The sequence below is a fragment of the Crotalus tigris genome, unplaced genomic scaffold (genome assembly GCF_016545835.1).
Source record: "Crotalus tigris isolate CLP2741 ecotype Arizona unplaced genomic scaffold, ASM1654583v1 scf7180000024285.889131, whole genome shotgun sequence".
NCBI classification, from domain to species: Eukaryota; Metazoa; Chordata; class Lepidosauria; order Squamata; family Viperidae; genus Crotalus; species Crotalus tigris.
In genome coordinates, this window is record NW_024100458.1 from 555594 (window position 1) to 578468 (window position 22875).

General features: G+C 41.1%; 1 protein-coding gene across 1 annotated transcript in view; it reads right to left on the reverse strand.

The window, feature by feature from the left end:
- Window positions 1-22875, reverse strand: part of CCDC32 (coiled-coil domain containing 32) — a 120319-nt gene that overhangs the window by 81811 nt on the left and 15633 nt on the right. The gene's annotated exons all lie outside the window — the stretch shown is intronic.

Sequence of the window (22875 nt, forward strand, 5' to 3'; positions counted from 1 at the left end):
AACATATATATATATATATATATACTTGCACAGCTGTAAATTGAAATGTTGCATCAGCCAAGAAGAGCTAGCTATTATGCTGTTATAAGCAAAGACTGAACATTTTAAAGATATGTTCCATGTCTCCCATTTGTAAATATTTTCATAATTATAACTGATTTAATTAAAGTTAATCATACTATGATTGAAATTTTGACAACTGCTACATTTGTGTTCTCATTCTTATTTATATTTTGAGACAAACAAATCAATGAATGGGTAATGTAGGAAAAAAAATCAAGATTTTTTTATCTACAGTATTATGCAAATAATGTAATTTCCATTTCAATTTTTTATTTAACAGTGATTTCCACAAATGTAATGGCTCCTTACAGGTGATAATAAGGTACAGAGAAAAACTAGAAAACACCTGGAAAAACTACAGTAGCTCATTTATTCAATTTAGCTACCACCTGAAACAAACTGGGCCATTTTTATTTACCGTGGTACCTCGATAATCGTCGTTTATTAATTCCTGGAGATGTGATGAGTACTACAAATGCCAAACAAACCATGTGACTAACACATGACTTTGTTTTGGCTGGAAAGGATAGCGAGGCAGCCAACACCGACAACCTCTAGCTTGTGCATCAAGTACTGAATAAACAATGAGTACTGGGACAAAATTTTCACAAAATGCAAGGAGTACTAAATTCAACAACTTTCAGAGCTATCAAGTAGTGAGTACAGTATTATATCTAAAACTATCTCTACTCCTCTACAAATATATAATAAAGATGCACAAGGACAACAGAAGATCTTTTTTTTTTAAATACAGAAATCTCTTGTTGACTTGAGCATCTACCGAGCAAAGATTAAACTTTGCTCAGAGAGCCGGTTTTGTCTAGTGGCTAAGGCAACAGATTAGAAAGGCAACACTATGACTTCCAGTCCCATTTTAGCCATGAAAACCAACTGGGTAACCTTGGGCAGTCACTAGTAATAGTAATAGTAGTAAAGTTGGAAGGGACCTTGGAGGTCACCTAGTCCAACCCCCCTGCTCAGGCAGGAAACCCTACACCATTTCAGACAAATGGCTGTCCAATCTCTTCTTAAAAACTTACAGTGTTGGAGCATTTACTGCTTCTGGAGGAAGGCTGTTCCACTGATTAATTGTTTTCACTGTCACTCCTAGTTGCTTCTCTCCTTGATTAGTTTCCACCCGTTGCTTCTTGTCCTGCCTTCAGGTGCTTTGGAAAATAGCTTGAATTCCCTCTTCTTTATGGCAGCCCCTGAGATATTGGAATACTGCTATCATGTCCCCCCTTGTCCTTCTCTTCGTTAAACTAGACATACCCAATTCTAGCAACCGTTCCTTATATGTTTTAGCCTCCAGTCCCCTAATCAACTTTGTTGCTCTTCTTCTCTTAGCCCAACCCATCTCATACGGTTGTGGGGGGGAAATAGGACGAGGGTGATGTGGGATATGTCTGCCATCTTCAGTTATTTGTAAAAATAATAAAGGCAGGATATAAACAAGTATTGAAAATGCTTGTTTGAATATGAACTCGGTACTTAGAATATATCCTAAACTGGCATTTTAGATGTAGTTATCTGAATGCTGAATATCGCGTGTCAAAATGTAGTGAATATGCTCTAGACTGTACTCTAAAATAAATGATAACTAATGCTTAAGGACTACAGAAGTTCTGAGGAAGTCTGACTAATAAACCCTCCATGAACTGAGCATGAGTTTCTGCTTTTTTTTGTTGTTGTTCTTCAAACAATACAGTAGATTGAGAGATGGAGGGGAAACTGCATTCTGCTGCCTAAACTGACCCAAACAGTTTCAGTACACTGGTTTTGTTACTAGTCACGAACATCCCACTGCTGCTTTGTGGAGGTCAAACACATCTGTACATATTCAAGAGAACTGGCAACATAGTGGGCTGTACAATTAGCATGTTGTACAGAAATTTAGCTGCTCCCTAATATATGTGAGATGTGAGGAAAACTGCTGTGCCAGAGGAACTGAGCCAGGCAGTTGAAGGAACAAATGGGTAGCCTATGTTATTGAGAAATCTCTTTCTTGGAAAGAAAATACACATCTTGTAACAAATTTGTGGGAAGAGAATTGGCTGAAATCATCACTGTGTGTGGCCACAGAAGTGATTTTCAGAAGCATATGCTAAGCTTTTCCATATGTGAGCTTAATTTGTGTAAAAATAGAGATTTGTACTTCATGTCAACGATTCGGGTTTTACCAACGAGTTTAATATTTGCTTACATACAACTAATGTAATGGATACCCAGACATGAAGCTCATATGTAACAGGTGTGGCATTTTCTATTGGACAATCTGAAAAATGCAACCTGCTGCTTTATGTTATTACCTTCCCTTAATATTCTCTGCACAAAGTTCTGTTGCGTAATATTTTAAGAATTTTTAGAGACGTGGATGATAAATTAATAGATCGGTTTTAGATAGATGAAAGAGAGAGGGAGGCTCTACATTTGAGTACCAGGTAACAATACACAAACAAATAGAGAAGCATTACAGAGCTTGGAGACAATCCCCAGCTTCTATTTGAAATAACAAAAGCTCCGCAATAGTTTTATGCTGCTTCTGTATAATCCCTATTCATATTAATAGAATTCTATGGATTGTGCCACTCATTCTCAAGGCCATCAGTGTAGTTTATCGTTAGTTTTGTAGCCCTTCCATGCCAAAGTTGTTAAAACATTTTAATGAGTTTAGTGATCTGGCCCTATTTTCATGAGCTGGTCTGAAGTTTGAAACTGCAAAGGCAGTTTTATAGGCATAGAGCGGTTCCCGTTTCTGTTTCCCTACAGAAATACTGTATTGACCAAACACACTATTATAACTTAATGTGGGTATTTCCTTATACAAAAGAAATTTTCAAGTCCAAGTCAATTCCTGATGACTTCACAAGCAGGTTCATGAAAAAGCATAACAAACTTCCACACAAGTTTAGAAGGGCTGTGAACATCATTATTACTTTTTTCTTTCTTTCTTGGCAAACTGTGTTACAGAGCAGTTGTAAAATAGTCTTAAACTGAGAGGTGCAGGGTTGTGTAATGATAATCTCAGTCACAGCTGAGAAAATACTGCACTAACTCCTGCCAATGCTGGCACCAGTCACAATTTCTATATATTTATATACTGGATCTGCGTGTGTGCATATGTGTGTGGATCAAATAACAGAAGGAATGCGTAAACATAAACATGCATATATCCTTAAATTGCTTTCAGACTGTAGGATTTAATGCAGCTCAGCTTCTTGGTTTTGAGAGCTGGTGCTTCCGTATGACATGGGCAGCTGACACCAAGAAAGGGCACCTGTAAGCCACCAGCAGTGGCACAGCCAAGCTCCAGGCACCGGCCTTTCTCAGAAGAAGGCTCTTCCTTCCCTTCCCTTCCAAATGGCCAGCAAAGAGTTAAAGGCCGCCTGTCCCAAGGTGAAAGCAGTTGGAAGGGAGAAGGCAGACAGTCACGCAAGGGGGCCCGGTTCTCACGGCATTGCTGTAGCAACCCTGCTATCCATCTTGTCACAAGCCAGGCCCTCATGCCAGCAATAATCTGCACCGACAGTGGATTAATCTTCCCTCACAAACACATACACACTGCAACTCCCAAGGGTGAAAAAGGAAAGCACCCGGAGTGGGGCGTGGGGCAGGGGGAGGGAGAGAAACAGCTCTTTCCTCCTTTGGCTCAGAATGCTTCTGAAGTAGCAGTTAGCAATGATGCTTGGATTTTTTTTATGCTGTTTTTTTTTTAATTATTTGCTTTCTTCTTCTCTTGGCAAGTCCTTATTTTCTCTGGCAAGTTATCCAACTCTCTATGCCGAGCCACAAATACATCGAGGGAATGTCATTAGAGGCATGGAAGGCCCTTTTGGACCAAGCTGGCATACCTTTTTGCTGGAAGCTACCAGCAGGTGTTCAACAATCCAGTGAAAAGCTTGTTCCCTATAGCTCTTTGGAATAAGAGGATGTTCCCTTTGAAGCAAAGTACCTAAATTCTTTGAGTATGGATGTTTGATCCTTCTCGACATCCTGTACTACAAATTCCGGCACTGCTTAAAAGCATAATCAATGAGAAGGGACTAGAGTTTCATCTGGAAATGGTGGGAAACAGCAACTGATTTCTGCAATTGCATGTTCCCTGATGTCAAGGAATATTCCAGGGACACACAGTGTGCAACCCCTATTTTACAGAGACAAAGCTTGCTGTTTGCCAAGATAGGACTGGAAAAGTGTATCCAGAATAATTTTCAAAAGACTTGATAACATTCTCTTCCTCTAGAATTTGCCAGAGGACGGTCTTTTGATCAGATCAGATGGCCATTTTATTTTTTTTTCTATATGTTTGGGAGTTATTTATTGCTGAAGTTAAGTGAATACACTCCTACCCCATCTCTAAGAAAGGCAACTATTGCAATAGCTATGGGTAAGTATAGAATTAATGGTCAAATTTGGATTTGAATTTCTATGTCTTAACAATATTTGAGAAATGTTAACCCTTCTTTTCCTTTGAATATATTCCGCAATACTAGACTGCAAAAATATAGAGGATCTCAAGATGGCACCAAGGAGATAGAGAAAAAAATATGTATCTCTCTGCTGCCATCTAGTGATGGTCCAGACTTTTGCAGTTCAGATACATTAGCCCTAGTTGTACATCTCTTGGTAGTCATCAGTTGTGCCTAATTTAGATTCTGGTTTCATTCATTTACATCAGAAAGCTCTCTTGTTTTATATCTTTTAATATCCAAAATGTAAAGAGAAAGACCAATATGATTTTTAAAAAGACAAAAGCATGAAAAGCTCTCTTTTTAAATCTTGACCACATATTAGCTGGCCTTTTTTTTTAAGGCTTTCCATAGTTTCTTGCTATTCCTGGATGACTGTTGTCCTTTGTCATTCAGTAGTAAGTAAACACAGAATCCTACAAGAATGGAAACAACCATATGCAATGGCATCCTAGCTTTTTTAGTCATTTTTAGCTCCCCTGCCCTTTTCATTACAAAAAAAGGGAGGAAATCTCACAATAGGGACTGATATAATATCCATCTCTGTGCTGGCAAATGGAAAAATGGTTGCATCTAAAACTAATTCTTTAGATAATTCTTATCTTAAATACAGAAGTTCTTTGCTAAGGCAAAGTAATTTGTGATTATCCTTGGAAACTGGCATTAGTTTGGTAAGATCCTGGCTCAGAAATTACCAGATCACTGGGTCTGCATGACACACTGAATCCTTACACCATCTGTTTCAAGGTATCACGCAAATGTAGCTAATGTGTACATGTACTAATCCATTTTATAGCTCAAGTCACTTGAAAGGCATGATTTATAATAAAGAATTGAACTCCTTATCATTTCTTCCCAAACAATTCCTTGTTTCAAGGATTGTTGGGTTGGGTTTGAGTTTAATGTTTGTTTGGGTTTTTTTTTAAATAACAAATATCCTAACTTTGTATGCAGATATGTGAATGAAATAAATAAATTACAATTCTAACAATTTAAGTCTAAACACAGTTAGTGATACATACAAGTATTAAATCAACTGGTCCATTAGCTTTGTACAAACACAAATCAAGAACCATAAACATGCACAAAACAATGTATAACACAGTACCATCTACAGGTAATTGATACTAAGCATACATTTGATTATCACAATAGATGGCAGCACCTAGCCAAAAGTATGTGATCTCAAAAAAGCCAAGCCAGTTTGGATCTGGTTAGTATCTGGACAGGAGGACACTGAAAAATCCCAGGGTAATAGTTAGCCTGGGAAATCAGAGAAATACAACATTTTAACATGCAATGGCAATCTACTTATATGTTGTTCCCATGAAAACTAAATGGACATCCCCATGCACTCAACAAAAGTAACTATAGATTTACTGTATCTCTAACTTTATACATCTCTAGATTTATACATCTTCAGTCTTTCAATGAAAATAGCTGCTAGAGATGTTTGACATTGCCACATCTTTTAAAAAGCTCTTCTTTGCTTTCTAGAGACAATAACCCTATCCCAGAGGTGTCAAACTGCTGGCCCAGAGGCCGGATGCGTCACGTGGAAGCCGCGCCCACTCCATTGCCAGCAATGGCAAAACTGGCCTGATACATTGCGCAATGTCATGTGACATCACGAGTTTGACATGCCTACCCTATCCCATCTTTACTGCAGATACAGTAGTGGCCAAAATTGTGGAAACCTTTTGGGAAAAGTGTACAGTAGAAATGCCACCTTTGGTTAAGTTTCCACCCATTTTTCTTCTAATTTCTTTATAACTTTAGCCTTATTCACTTAATAATACTATTTTACATCGCTTTCTGGGCAACCAGTCAACTCTTTGCATATTACTTTAATTTTATTACGTTTTACAAGCTCACTAAATGAAAGAACACAAAAAAACCCAACCAACTTGATAGTGATCACATAAGACACTGACAAATGTCCTCCTCTCAGCTTCAATACATGACATCAATAACTGAATCCTACTGTGATCTGATTGGCTCACTGCCAAAACAAGGTGACACCTGATTGGCTCTCTAAACACTCATGCTCATTGGCTACAATCAGATGAAGGAAAGCTACCTGATATCAATCTAAGCAAGTTGTGCTTCCTTTTTTTGGTTATTTGGCTATAACTTTTCATAGAATACAGTACAGATAATTGAACAAACTTTGTTGCATTTACATTCTTGATTTAATTATCTTTCCATTGATGTATAATTTTATGGTACTACTCCAAAAAAAGTGGTGTTATTAGCCATCAAACCTCAAAAATAAACTTTTCCCAAAAGGTTTCCACAATTTTGGCCACTACTGTAAATGGATCGCTGCGAGATTTAAAAACAGCCATTATAGGAATCTATGTGGTTGCTAGGAACTGAAAACAACATGATAGCAAATAATCAACCACAGGAACCAGGATGTTGATATTATCAACTGAATAAGTATGTATCTTTTTCTATTCCCTTTTTTAGTGGGAGGCCAAGCAGCAATATGAAGGATGAAGGGATATGCATCCCATAGGAGGCAAATTTGAAATAATGGAATCCAATTATTTATGAGAGTAGCCTGGAATGTTTAGAAATGCCTGTTTTGACTGTTTTGTTAAAGCTGCAAGTGCAAAAATGATGGTGAGAGCACATTAAGATGATATGGGTGGCAGTCCAGGGGTTCAGGAAATTGCTGGAAGGCAGAGACATTTGCAATGTTGTAAAGCTAAAATGTGCAGAATGCAGGAAAAAGAATCCCCAGAGATGGTAGGTAAATAGAGGCATAGATTTTGGGAAGAGATAGGAAGCCCTTCCTAGACTTACTGGCTCCAGATTAACATTAAACTAGCCCTTAAAGGCTATGTCATGGGAGGGCGGGGGGGGGGAGGCAAACTGAGGGAAAAGAAACTACTGTTATGGTGGAAGTGGAAAGTTGGCTCTGAAGTACATATCAGGCCACAACTTTAGGTATGGAAGGCAGAAGAAGGAGATAAGAAAGGAGAAGTCTCTGGATCCACCAGGCTGTGATGTTCCTCCCCCCCCCCACCCTCTTTGCTGGCAGAAAAAAGCTACATCTGAGCAAGAAATAAAGCAGAAAGGGCAAAAAGTAAAAGAATTCTGGGCCGTCGTTTTAGCAGTTCAGGCAATTTGGAACCAGAGAAGCTGGAATTTTCTCCCATGAGGAAATTACCCAGTAGATTCAACTGGGGTGAATTGTGACTTAAAGGGCCAAGAAGAGAAATTGAGAGAAGCTGACTGATTTCAGCTGGGGACAGAGTTAACCCAGAGAAGCTGTAGCTGAGTTGGGAAATGGATAATTGGAACGGGGTTGCCATGATAAGCAAGGATATTAATTTGGATGTTAAGAATAGATTTATGGGGAAGAAATAAAGGGATGCTTAGCAAACAAGAAATCAGGAAATCAGAAGTGGACACACACATACATACACACAAGAGGATAGAAATAATATGAAAAGGGGAAGTGGTATAAATACTGTGGGTGCAAAGAACCTGGTAGAGTGTCCTCACTAGACTGAGATAAACTTGACTCAGACACAAAGGATAGAAGTAGTTGCTCAAAGGAAATAGGACAGTGGTGGCGAACCTATGGCACAGATGCCAGAGGTAGCACTCAGAGCCCTCTCTGTGGGCATGCGTGCCATGCCCCGGAGATGGCAACTGTCCCTCTTCAACCAGCCGTCCACTAACTCGCTGAGGTCCCACGTGGCCGGATGCATCCCGGCACGGCTGGTTTCCCTCCCCCCCCCGTCCCATCCCTCCTGGCCTTGTATGCTCTTCCCTGGCACGACCCATTGCATCGCCTCTTCAGCTGTCGGCCGTCCGTCAGAGGCGGCTTCTCTGAACTGCTGGCAGTGGGCTGCGGAACCCCAGAGTGCGCTGGTTGAGGGGCCAGCAGGCTGTGGCTGCTGACGGACACTGTTGGCCCCCATGCACTCGCTGGCCTCTCTGTGGGGGGGGTGATGGTGTTAGGCAGCAGCCACCCTGGCCCTGCCTCGCCTTGCCCTGCGACAATGGCACCCCCATGCTGCCTCACTTTGCCTCACCTCACCCCGCAGGACGAGCCTCCTGCCCACCGCCCCACCTGCCAGAGACCCCCTAGATCTCCCCCAACCCTGCCCGGCCCCCACAGGCATCCCTCCCCACGAGCAACATCGAGGTGACCATGTCCACCTTGGCCACACCCACCTAATCTGCCATGACCACCACAGCCACGCCCACCAGTGGGCCACACCCACCTGGCACCCGGTGATAAATAAGTGGGTTTTGGGTTGCAATTTGGGCACTCAGTCTCTAAAAGGTTCGCCATCACTGAAATAGGAAAAGGGAAAAGAACTGGCGTTAAGAGGTAGCCTAAGATAAACAGAGTAAGAGTAAAACTTTCAAGTAAGAGAGAAAAATCATCTGTAAGATGCTTAAGGAGATAATGGGATATGGCCACATTATTTGTAAGAGGTAAAAGGAAAAATCTGCTTGAAGTCCCTGTTCTTGTGCCTTGCTTGGCATGCTTCCTTCAGCCACAAGAGGAAGAAGCAGATTGTAGGGGTGAGAGAAATTGGGATTGGTTGACACACTTGGCCAATGGGGATAGCAGGCCGACAAGTTTCGCCATGAAGCGTGCCAGCTGGAGAAATGCTGTGTTACAAGGAAGACGAGAAAACTGTAAGAAGGAAGCAGCCAAGATGGCAGGAAAAGAATGTATGAGATTCTTGTAAAGGCAATTGTGTCTGTGACCTTTTTATCAAAAGGCAAGATTTGAGAGAACTTCTACTGTGTTTTTGTATTGCGCTGTCCTCAGAGAAGCCTTCTGTCTTTCGAGGGGAACAGGCTTTATATGATCTCTAAGCAAATCTCCCAAAAGACTAGAATTCAGCTGTAGTCTTAGAGACTGCCATCACTGGGCAAGACTCGGAAGAGAAGGATCCATTGTTGAGTGCTGTTTAATGTTGACTGCATCTGTGTATCAGCATACCATTGCTTGTACCTCTGCAGTTATGGACTGGGAATCAAGTAATCTATGCCAGCCAGGCAGAAGACAAAAAGGAGAACATGATGTCCTTTTGTCGGACATCTGATAATCCCAGTAAAAAAAAGAATGATTTGCAAAACAAACTTTTTTTGTAACTAAAGTAAAGGGTCATCTAAGATTTCCAGAAATCAACTGGGATGGAACTTTGAAGAGGGGGAGCTGTTAAGATATTTCTGAGTTGAATTAATAACTAGCCCTGACTTTGAGTTTTAGGTAACTTCATCTGTTCATTATTCCTTGCCTCTGCATTACTTTGAGGGTGGAATGAAAAGATATGCTTCCAGTTCCATAAGTTTAGCATATTTTAATTATACTCAATTATACTTAAAGGGATATTTTCATAAGTAAGCAAAAAATAAACCTTGAAATGAGCTGTTTTGTTATCTCTATTTACTTCTCTACATAATTACCACCATTCGCTACTCTGCTCTGCCAAGAATGGGCAAGCTTCTTAAAGCTAGTATGAAAGAACTCCACGCTTCAACCAGTTCCTGGCGTTTTTTTCCACCTCTTCACCTGAGATGCACAAAAGGGTATTCCTTCTATTTTGGGAAAGGTTGGAAATCCTAGGTGGATTTGGATTGGTGCCAAGTCTGGATTGTATGGTGGATGGGAAAGATCCAACTTCACAGACGCCTCTTGATGACTTCATAAGGTATGAATCTTAGTACTGTCCCTTGTGTGTCTGAATTTTATGTTGTTGCAAAGTCTTGAGTGTTGCATGCATTGCGCTGAGCTAATAGTTCAAGGATATCAATATGAACAACACTACCTGTATCCCAAAACACCTATGTGGATTTTTCTGCCTAATTCTGGATTTTGACCTCTCCCCCCCCCAACCTTTTACACACATGCAATTGAAGCTTTGTAATGCTTCCATAGACCAGGGGTCTTCAAACTTGGCAACTTTAAGACTTGTGGATTTCAACTCCCAGAATTCTGGGAGTTGAAGTCCACAAGTCTTAAAGTTACCAAGTTTGAAGACCAGTGCCATAGACTGACATTTGGTTTGTGTTCATAATGATAAGCCCATGCTTTGTTGGCTGCCACAATGCAAAGAAGAAATTCCTTACTTTAATTCTGGTAGCATGACAATAATTGCTGGCAAATATCAACTTTAGAAACTTTCATTTCTACCATCAGGAAGCAAAGAACATTTGCACAAACTTTCCAATATTGAACAAGATCAATAAAGCAACACGTGTGTTTCTGTGAAATGCCAGGTCTGGCAGCAAGTTACCTTTGAACATCCACTAACTGTTCTTCATTCATTTATCAATCTTTCTTATGTGAAAGTCATTGGTTGCTGTTACAGGTCAGCCACTTTATTCTTGAATACACAATTAACTCTCCCCGGTTCACCATCTTTTACACTTTTTTGACCAGCAACACACAATACTCATGTCAACACATTTATTAGCCATGAACAACCTCACTTTCAATTGGAATGAATTGAAAGCAGTCAAGAATTCAGTCCTAGTATATGCACTGATACGTACTCACTGAAAACTTCCATTGCACAAACAACAGCAATGCAGCTTTTTCTCATAGTAATTTCTTGACAACTGAAATTAAAAAAACAAGATGCTTAAAATTTTAAATCATCAGTTTTGCCATGTGCTGGAAACTTAGAGGCGTTACTTTTCATTCAACCATTGCATTTTCTCAGTGTTTCTACAGAGACCAGTGCTTTAAGGGTTCCATTTCATTGCTAAATTAGAGCATGATCACACATCTTGCTGCCATTTGTTTCTGAGCGCTCATAAGATTAATTTCATCAACATTTTAATGGATTCTTGGTTCCCTTTTGGGCACAGTCTAAAGAGAATAGGAAGGATGAAATATAACTTCCATTTTGCCTTGTGTTGGAAGCAATGACTATTGCTCTTAAATTTGTCATGTACAAAATTTGTTATTCCTTCTCACTATGTTAAAATTACTTTCATCTGTCCAGATTTCCAAGTAGCAATAGCATACATGCTAATTATCGCTTTGCATTTTTTTCTAAAGTTCACAGGGCGGAGGCACTTTAACCCTCCAGCCGATATTCTATAATAATCATAGTTATGTGTTTACAATTATTAATAGATATGACTATAAGATTCCATAAATGTCCATCTCTTTTCTCTATTTTTTAAAAATTCTCTTTTGCACTGAGTAGTTTGTGAAGGGCAGTTTTTGGAACCTGAAGGTGCTATTTGCTTTGCTGGGGTGAATACAGATTTTTGTTTCATATCTGTATGGTCCGTGTCTATCATTAAATTAATACCAGTTTTAGCAGAGAGAATATAGAGAGGTGAAAATATTGAAAGAATATAGGTGACCCTCCCAAAGGTGCTTTTTCAAAAGGCAACTGGATTTTGTTTTTCCTTGAAGACGTTTTGCTTCGCATCCAATAAGCTTCTTCAGTTCAGTTCAGTCAGAACTGAAGAAGCTTCTTAGATGAGAAGTGAAACGTCTTCAAGGAAATACTAAGTCCAGTTGCCTTTTGAAAAAGCACCTTTGAGACAACCATGACCTGGATGACCAAGATTCTTCATAGACATATAAGTGGACCTTGTTTAATGACCACTCATTCACTGATTTTGACAGGTCCTCAACATTCCATCCATCAGAGCTCCCATAGGCATGCGATTAAACTTGGCAACTAGCCTGGACTTCTGATCTTTGTAGCATCCTGCAGTCATGTGATTACGATTTACGACCTTTCCTGCCAGCTTCCCCCACAAATCAAAGTCAACAGAGAAGCCAGCAGGAAATTGGAAGTCATCTGAGAGCCTCGCTCAATGATCCATGTAGTCTTGATTGATAGATAACAACCAGGGACTGTTGCTAAGTGGTGTCGGTCACATGACATCATGCTTTAGCACTGCATCATTTAGTAACAGAAATCCCAGTCCCAATTACTATTGTTAAGCAAGGACTATTCGTATTATAAATATCTCACTTATAAGGAGAGATACAATTGAAATGGTTAAAAAAAAAAGTAGTATACCAAATTTGATGTTTTAGGAATAAGAAAACTTGGCTAAATGGAAATGGCATTTTATCGTAGATTTGATATGTTATCTAGAGCAGTGGTTCTTAACCTGGGCGATGGAACGAAAAGAGGCGATTCGGGGGCGAAGGAACGAAAAGGAGGCGATATGGGAGCGATGGAGCGAGAAGTTTTGGGGACACTTTTGAGCCTTCCCCTGCGGCTCCGAGCCTCCTCCGCCATTTGCAGAAAGAGACAAAAACAGAGAGAGGCACTTGTGCTTCTCTCTCTCTCTCTCTCTCTCTCTCTCTCATGCGGATTTGCCCCCTCGCAGGGCTGCTGATTGGCCCTGCGCCCGGGTGCCCCGCCCCCTGGGAGAAGCGCGACCAGGAAGTCCCTTTCCTTGGCTGGCCCCATTCGAGGTGCATATGGCCGGGGAACTGCGTGGGGAAGACCCAGGATCCCCACTGGGAACAGCCCGCCAGAGCCTCAGCTGAGTGGGTCAGCCTTCCCGCAAGCCGCGGCCCCGAGGGAGAGCAGCCCCTGCGATCCCCAGCCGTGGGACTGTTGGCCCAGTTGGCCAGGAAGGTGCGCCGGAGTCCTGGTTGCTTTGTCATTGAAGGTGAGCAGAAGGTGGGGGGGGGAGAGAAAGGGAGAGGGAGGCATTTTCCAACCAGCACCAGAAGAGCCCCGGCTGGACCCAAGGGAGCGCCTCCTCCTGGGGCCCGGTGCCAGCTTCCTTGCCCTCCTCCTCCTCCCCTTCTTCCTCCTGCTGCTCCCTGGACGGCAGTCCTGGCTAGGCCAGCGGCCGGCGGGGGCATCGCTCCCTGGGCAACACTGGTGGGTCACGGATCGCCGGGAGTGCTGCGTGGTACAGAGCGGCCCCAGCTCCTCCTGCATGACGGACCTACCGGCAGCACAGGAGGCTCCAGCATTGGTCCTGGCAGGAGGCGGATCGTTGCCCCGGTTCCAACCGAGGATGCCGGCGGTGTGGGAGAAGGTTTGGCAACGAAGCTGATGGGGGGCATTCCGTGGATGCCCTGCAACTTAAGCCCGGGGACGCCGGCGGTGCGAGGGGAGGCTTGGCGATGCAGCCGACAGGCGAGGCATCCCACAGATGCCCCGTGGCCCCAACCTGAGCCCGGGGATACCAGTGGCATGTGGGACGGCCTGCCAACATGACCGTGAGCTGGGGTGTCCCCGCAGGCCAGGTGAGCAGCAGAGCTGGGTGCCTCCAGCGGCGACAGGGTCTTCTGCTGCCTCCTGCCCCCCTCCCCGCCCCTTCGGTGTCCTCTGCCTTTCGTTCTCTCTCTCTCCTCACCTGGAGAAAGAAGGGGGGAGGGAGGGAGAGGAAAGAGAGAAAGAGAGGAGAGGGGAAAGAGAAAAAGAGAAAGAGAGGAAAGAGAGGGAGAGGAAGCGCAAGTGCCTCTCTCTCCCTCTCCCTCTCTCTCTTACACACACACACACACACACACACACACACTGTGGGGGAAGAGGACTGGCAGACCAAGGAAAGAAAGAGGGAGAGAGAGGGAGGGAGAGGGAGGGAGGGAGGGAGGGAGAGAGAGAGAGAGACCCTTTTGACATCTAAAAATGAAGATAATACTGAAGATATATATATATATATATATATATATATATATATATATTATATATATATATATATATATATATATATAATAAAGGTAAAAAAGGATATATGCAGTGTTATCTTCATTTTAATGTCAAAAGGGTTTTGCGGCTCCCAGTATTTTGTTTTCAGTGGTCATTACATTTAAGTGTCTTGAATAAATAAGATAATAATGAAATACATGTATCACGAAGTTTGGGAATAAAGTGACGGGTGGCACCAAAATTTTTCACACAGTTGAGATATGGGAAAAAGACTGGAAATAAATTATTTGCATCATATGTCCTGATGACAATTTTAAAGAAAACAAAAGAAGTGTTTGCATAAATTGAAGAATTATTTCCTATGTTGTGATTGAGAGGTTATGTTGGGGGAGGGGGGCGATGACAACTTCCTCATTGGCTCAAGGGGGCAATTTGTTCAAAAAGCTTAAGAACCACTGATCTTCTAGAGCAAGACTCCAAGCAAAGAAAAGTTGAGGCAATGATGCTCAAAAATATCACAACTATCAACCAATCAGACTAGAGCTGGAAGAGACCTTGGAAGTCTTCTAGTCCACCCCCTTGGAGTCTTCTAGTCTAGGGGCAGGCAACCTTGGCTCTTTTGTGACTCGTGGACATAGCTGGCTCAGGAATTCTGGGAGTTGAAGTCCACGAGTCATAAAAGAGCCAAGGTTGCCTACCCCTGTTCTAGTCCAACCTCCTTACAACTAAGTAAGCAACAACACACACAAAAAACCAATATGACTATATTATTAGAATTAATGTATACATAAATTAACAGGCTGTTAATTGTTTAGATTATTAAATGTTCTTTAAAGAATTTAGAAAGCTTCCCATCTCAGCCTAGTTCTAGATTCTGGTGGCTAGCAACAGACAAAAACAAAATAGAGCAAAATAAAATAAATATTATAAAATGCAACATAGGGCAGCTGAGGCCCTAAGCAAATCTCACTCATAATGAATAACACAACCTGCATACTAGGTTCAACGAACATCCTGGGTCTGAGCATAGAAATCTGGAACTTCAACATGTGGGTGCCATCTTGATTTTTTTCACCATACCTTGTAGCTATCCCTGAATAGTCATCACACATACCCTTTATGCATCAAGGACTGAATCACCCTAAACAGGGCTGCTAAATGGCTACATGCCAATGCAATAAGAGGAGAAACATAAATATATTGTGTTGCTCTCATTGGCGCAAAGCACCCCCTAATTAAAGATCTTACTGTGCTTGGTTGTATTCATTACATATTTTGTTCCAGCAGCTCTCTAGGCTTGTCTGATGCTGGTTTCATCACCTGGTGTTCTCTGAAAACCAAGAGGTCCTCTGGAATCCATGCATATCTGAGATTCCCCACAGGCATGATATAGTCCAATCCAATCCAAGGTGATTGTCACTTGCTCATCCCAAGAGGAGACTAAAGCCTCAGTCAAACCATGCAACAGGGCATGGGAACAACTCCAAGCTAATTCTGAAACCCATCTGGTTCATCAGGAATCTGGGGTTGACTGATCAAATAAGCCCTTCCTCCTTGAGGCAGAAGCAGCCAGAGAGAGTATTAAGGTTAACAGAGAATGACAAGGAACCAATGGCAACATTCCCAACTGCAGATCATATCACCACTACTTAAAACGAAACACAGAACTATTGTCTTTAGCCCCACTGTCAATAGCCTGCATCAGTTTGATGGCTGCTGGGGTAGCCACGATCATGGTAGAATGTGGATACACATTAAAATGAAGGAATGAATCAGATTTCTCATTCTGAAAATCATTTATCAGATACAAGAAGTTATTGTAAAGGACGAACTCAGAGAAACAGAATGATTCAGAATAAGGGGATGTACGATAGTAATGCAAGCAAGTGTATAATAATGGCATGATTGGAAAAGATATCCAATTTTCAATTCATTAACAGTTTTAGATATGCAGATTATACCATGTTATTGGTTGATAATAAAAAAAGAGTTAGAAGAGTGCATCATGAGTGTAAAAAACAGAAAGGGACAAACTTTAAATATTAAAGAAAGAAAATAATGGCAGCCAGCATGCTTAGTGAGTTTATAGTAAGTCGCTGGCAAAGCAGTATTTGGGGGTTTTTTGAGCAGAGATGCTACTCAGGTATAATCCTGTCCAAGTCTTCAGCCACTGTTGTATTCTAGGGTGCAACTAAAACCTCAGCAGCAGTGTTCATTATAGCCCCAAGGAAAAACCTCAAGCACCCTCTGGAAATCAGAAGGATCCATTATATGCCTAGAGTAGACCAATCTACAAGCTCAGTGTTACCTGTGGAGATCGGTTGTACTGATCAAGGGAGCCAGCATAGGATAAAAGTTAGTGACCTCCACTTTTAGACTGCATCTACCCAAGAGTAAAGTCCAATTATAATAGGTGGCCCTACATGTGATTCAGGCCCAATTACCTTGGACAAGCTCATGGTAGTCATGGTGGCTATAAATCTGAGCTGATTCTTTCCCCCTGCTCTGAGAAATTAGATGAAAGTCCTCCAGTACTACTTGGACAAAGGCCAGGAGCTCAGTCAGGGACCCTCCTGAGCATCACAGTCATTCCATGAGCTGTTGCAAAAAAATTATCATAATTTAGTATTATAAGAGGCATATGTTTAAAACTGTGAAAAGACTGGCATCATTTTAATTTACTTACCAGATATTTGTTTCCTGGCTGATTTAACATGTAAGTCTGTAGCCAGTTATAACCACATTGCTATATTCTTTTCAGACATGTGATTTTGTCTACAAGTATGGTTTTCTCCTGAAGAAAACTGAGTATGTTTATAGATCATTATGCTTATGCCAATTCTGTATTTCTTCTCTATTTGTCATACTATCTGGGTTGAATCACTTTTAATGCAAATTGAGCCCTTGGGCCCGTTCAGTATTTTGTAAGCAAAGAGAAGCTTGTTCTGAAACTGTCTTTTCCATGCTCCTTGTTTATCAGATCGAAAGGAACTGTATCTAAATCAACCAATTCATGCGAAGACTGGTATCCTACAGATAGTCCTCGACTTAATGACCAGTCTCTTGGTGACCAAAGTTATGACGGACTCCCAGAGAGCTACTTACAACCCGGTTTTGAAATTCTGAAGCCTCCCCAGTCATTTGGCAACCAGCCCACATTTACGGCCATGGCAGTGTCCCACATTCATGTGATTAGAATTTACTTTTTTTTTTTTTTTTTTGCAAAAATCGACATTTACTTCTGGTTTTTTGGCAAAAAATAGCAAAATAACAGAATTACAGAGTTGGAAGGGACCTTGGAGGTCTTCTAGTCCAATCACCTGCACAGGCAGAAAGCCCTATACCATTTGGGACATGTTGTCCAATCTAGACATTAGATACAATGGGTTTGCAATGTATTTTTTTTTTTTTTGCCAGAAAGGAGAATAGATTGTATAATGACCACAATGTTCACTTAACAACCACCACAAGCGTTCATAAAATCCAGAATAGTCATATGGTGACTGACTGAACAACTAGTCACACATCGAGGATTCCCTGTATAACAATTCTTTGACATACCATACCACGGTTGCAAAAAAAAAAAAAAAAAGGTACCGTATTTTCTGGCGTATAAGACAACTTTCTAAACCATGCAAATCTTCTCCAAAGTCAGGGGTCATCTTATACGCCGAGTCGTCTTATACGCCAGAAAATACTGTAATTTCAGACGTATAAGAAGACTTTCTAACCATGCAAATCTTCTCCAAAGTCGGGGGTCGTCTTATACACCGGAAAATATGGTAATCATTAGCTGGCAGGAAAGAGTTTGAGGGTTATGCATCCTTTCCTGCCATTTAATAGTCACCTAGATTTTTGCAAGCCGCTCATGGTATGCCTTATTTTTCTACTGTGTGTTTGTGTGTGAATTATAGTGTTGGCTAAAATTGGTGGGACCACTTTGAAGTACAAAAAGAAGATGCCATTCAGTGGAGGGACTAATAATAGAGCTAAGTTTAAATACTTTGGATACTTAATGGAAATCACTGAAACATACCGATGATTGGAAAAATTGAAAGCAACTGAAAAAGAAGCCAACAGATGACAAGGGGCTAAGATCTTTTTATTGTTGACAATTAGATAGATGCCAATATTAACAAAAGCATGAACTTCTAAAAAGACAAAGAAGCAATTACCAACAGACAATTCTGGCCAAAAGATGCCGCCTGGTGTATAAAACCAGAACTTTATATATATATATAAAAAAAAAGGTGCTGGAACTCACACACATCATACAACCTGCCTTGCCTACCCTACAAGGTTCCATCCAAAAAAGATGCTGGAACTCCGTTCTGGGCGTTCCATGACAAAAAAAAAAATCCTGTATAAAACAACAACAGAAACTGCTACATGAGCTGTGTTCTGACAACATATCAAGTCTTGGATTCCTTAACCATAGTTGATAATAATAAAAAAACCCAACACTGATTGGGTTCACATTTAATACATTGCATCACGTTACAAACAACTTTTGCCAAGCTTGCACAATACAGCAATATGAAAACAACATTTGGGCTTCCTTAGTTGTGTGAACCAAGCCACCGAGAGCTTCCCAGAAGAGTAAGCCTATTAGAAGATAACGCTTGCCTACCATAAGCAGGGCATCTGTTCAAAAATTGATACTCTCACCATGTGCTCCTAATCAAACACCTATATTAATGCATAAATGAGTGCAAAGCAGTTTCTTAAACATACACACAAATACACAATTTTTCTTACTTTGAAAAATGGAAAAAGAGATGTTTTATTCTTCAATCCTTCTGCTTATGGCTTGATAACATCCCTCCCTCAGTTTACTCAGAAATAAGATGCAAGAAATACATAGCATGCTTATATCCTAGACCAAATATGCCCACTTGCATCTACTTTTTTTCCTCTCCTGGGAGACATCATCAGGAAACAGCCATCAATCATTCATTTTCAGTTTAACTCAGCGTTAAACACTTCCAGCTGAAAGGGCCAAAGTTTAATTCATAAACTAACCTACTGAAAAATCACTCTGGTTTATGGGGGCAAGAAGCATCCTTAACATCCTTAATTACAAAAGGGCTCACACCCTGGGCCATTGGGAGTGGCATAATCTCATTCCCTGAACCTATTGTTCAAGATGAATAGGATCTGCAACTGTCAATGAATGATCCTGCAGATGCGCAGGTGGCAACTAAGAATTGACTAAAACTGGGGAAGGGTCATACTTAGCTTTTAATTATTTCTTCTCTTCTATATGATTTTAAAAGATCGAAAAGGAGTTCTAATTCTATGCCTAATAATAAACTGGCTTCTTTGCAGAGATACTGATTTGAGAAAACTAGAAACTAGAGCCCAAAAGAAACTACTTTTTCTCAATGAATGCTATGACTGTACCGTGTATGTATTGTCCATGATAGCTGATAACCTAATACAGATGCATGAAAAAACCCATAATACAAAAGCTATTTTTGTGTTTATATTGGTTTTACTATCCTGAATGATTAGATAAAGCCACTTCCATCTGTGGGCCCAGAAGAATACCTTAATCTGATGTTTTAAATTGGCATGGATTTTTTTTAAAAAACTCATTTATTTAAATAAAAAAAATCTTCTAGACAGTTGTAGAATTGGCTCGTTTGTGAAGCATAAACTGACAGCACCTCACTTCCCCCACCCCACGGAAATGGAGGAAGCAGATCCGAGTCAGAATTTCAAAGTGTGATCATATTATTACCTGTTAAGAGACTAGTTTGGATTTATTTAATGCTAACATCTGGCTAAAAAAAATGTGAGTGACTTTTTGCTGCCCAGATATGGTAGCTTTGGGATTATTGGTTGATTAATGGGAAGCATAGCAAACTTTATCCAGGAAAGAAAATGGTAAATTAAAGCCATATGTTCGGGAAAGAAGTTGATTTTACAAGGCTCATTCCTAGTCCGGGACACCACGTAGCAGTTGGAAATACATTGCCAATATCAACAATGATTACTATTGATTTTATTACTGGTTGTTAAAGATAAGCAGAAGAGAAATCGTCAGGCTGACTATCTTGCAGACGTGTCACGAAAAACTGACTTCAAGAGACACAGCATATATATATAAAAGATGCTCACTGTTGCCCATCTCAAGTTTATTCTGATGGAGGTTAAGGGAAGGGTTATGGTCAACATCTTGGGAAATTTACCCAGTGACATCTATGCCCCAAGACTTTGTAGGGGACCAAATGAAATATGGACCAGTGAAAGGAGGCTCTTAAGGGTTTGTGGGGAATGGCAAAGGACCACATGGCAATGTGCAGGTCAACAATGCAAAGTAGTTGGCAGAGCTAGCATTTCCTCTGGGCCATTTGTGTGTAGGGGAGATGCCTTTGGTCTAGCTGTTAACAAGAGTTACTGAACTGCCATGAATTTTGCCAGCAATACAGTACAGCAGTGTTTCCCAAACTTGACAATTTTAAGGCATGAGGACTTCAACTCCCAGAATTCCACAGCCAGCAACGCTGGCTGTGGAATTCTGGGAGTTGAAGTCCACATGCCTTAAAATTGTCAAGTTTGGGAAACACTGTAGTACAGGAAGAATTACACTCTGTTCTTTCTCATCTAAATTTCTTTAAATTTCCTTCAGCCAGTTCTCATCTTCAAATAATAATATATTTTATTACTTTATCTTCAAAGGAAGCCCTCTGGGCCTCTACTCATTTCTTCCTTGTCCTGATTTTAATTCCCTGCAGCTTATTTCAAGAAAAGACGAGTCTGTTCATTTGACTTCACAGAACCACCAATCGAAAATTGCAGGAATGGCTCTTCCAGGAAGCAGAATGTGGCACTGGATAGGCAGGGCAGACATGAGATCAGTGCAATATCAGCCTCGGCCTAGCTCAGCAAAGCAGCCTACTGCCCTCAGTGCAATTGACTGAGATTCCACTCCCAGCCTTGTTGGTTTCTGTCCCTGAGTTGCAAGTGGAGCTTGTTTGTCTCAAGCAGAAAAATATTTTGGACTAACTCCTGACAAATCCAGGCCATGATGAATTACCATTGCCTTCTCGACTGCCTGACTACCTCTCCTGGCCAATTTCAGCTAGGGTCCCTTCTGGGTCAGGGTGCTTTTTCACAGCCAGTTCCACATGCAATGTTTGGAAGCAGGAGAGCTTCCCAATGCACGCACACCCTCGGAAGAGAAGTACATGGGGGCAGAACTCCAAACTCTTCCCCCCCCACACTTTCTCTTGCTTCCAGGCAGAGCTGGCAGGAATTAAGTATAGCAGCACTTTGCAGCCTGGAATGGATTGGATTACACTGTAACAGGCTGACAGTAAGCAAGTGGAACATTTCTTGCAGATCTGGGATACTGGTTTGCATGCCTAAACTTTGCACATGAATCCAATTTCCCTTCAGTTCTTTTAAAAATTCTAAGGCTTGTCCATGCTAGTTATGAGGAAGAGGATGATGACATACACCTTTATTGCTCCCTGGGTATCATTTCAAGAATGCTGCTGATACTCTGGTATGCTACCTAATGGGCAGGATGAAGAACATCTGTACTAAAATTAAAACCAGTAAAGACAGGAGTGCTGATGTCCAATAAGAGATTAAACTGGGGATTAAAGTTCTGCCTATTTTCAGCAGAGTTGTTACCTCCTGAAAAAGCAGTGTTCAAACAAGATTGGGAAAGAATACAGACTGTGCTGTCTTCTGGATTCCTTTCCAGCCCATTCAGTAACAGTGTTGGTGCTGTGTGTGTGTCTATGTCCTTCTGTGTAACAAAGTTAACATGTTCCTCTCTATGTTTGTTACGTTGCACCTGTGTGTGTTTTACTGGTGCATGGGGAAATACACAGCTGACTTGCATGTGCTCTGCTCTGGGTGCATCATGACCAGGAGGAAAGGCAATTAAAAATGGAGCAGTCACTGCCCAGTGGCCCTTCTTACAAGAGTCCATTGGGGAAATGTTACTCTGGGTTTTGTTTTTCTCCAAAGCTGCAGCCAGATCCAGCCATTTTAAAACTCAGTCTTTCTTTTGCTTGTTTTTGCTGCTGTGCCACATCTGTACTACATTCTGCCTGGTTTAGAGAGATGTTATCCTGCTGACTGACTGACAGACAGATAAATTAGATGCCTCTTTCCCCACATTCTGTTGCACTGGAGAGAATTAAAAAAAGAAAAAGAAAAGAAAACACTCCAAAACTTTTCATAAGTTTAAGAACTGTCTCGATTAAATCTTGGAACTGTCAAACCATTCAAACCCTTAAGGTAGCTTTGTCAGACGGCTGGCAAACATCTTTCTAGAATAATAGGGTGAAGCTACATCCAGTTTAATTAAGCCCAATCCTTGTGATCCCAGGGCCCTGACATTTTGATTTAGCACGACCATTAAAGGCTCATTCACACAGCATGAATGGAGTGCAGTCCATGTAGAACAGTGTGGAAATTACTCGAAGAATATTTTGCTTATGCTAGGAAAAATGCCTTTTCTCTTTAAAGCTGACAGCAAACCTTTCTGTCCAGGAAGATATTTTTAATATATGAAATAATAAGCTGTCTTGGGGAATAAAAAAACGAGGTCAGGTATTCAAGAGGAGTTTAGAAGAAGGCTTCGACAAAAACCTCACCCTTGCTTTACCCAGGTTGTCTCAAAGAACCATAGCAACGTAGCTGTAGCCAGCTGAGAGAAACCAAAGTGGAAATAATTCCATGCCAGGCAAAAGCTG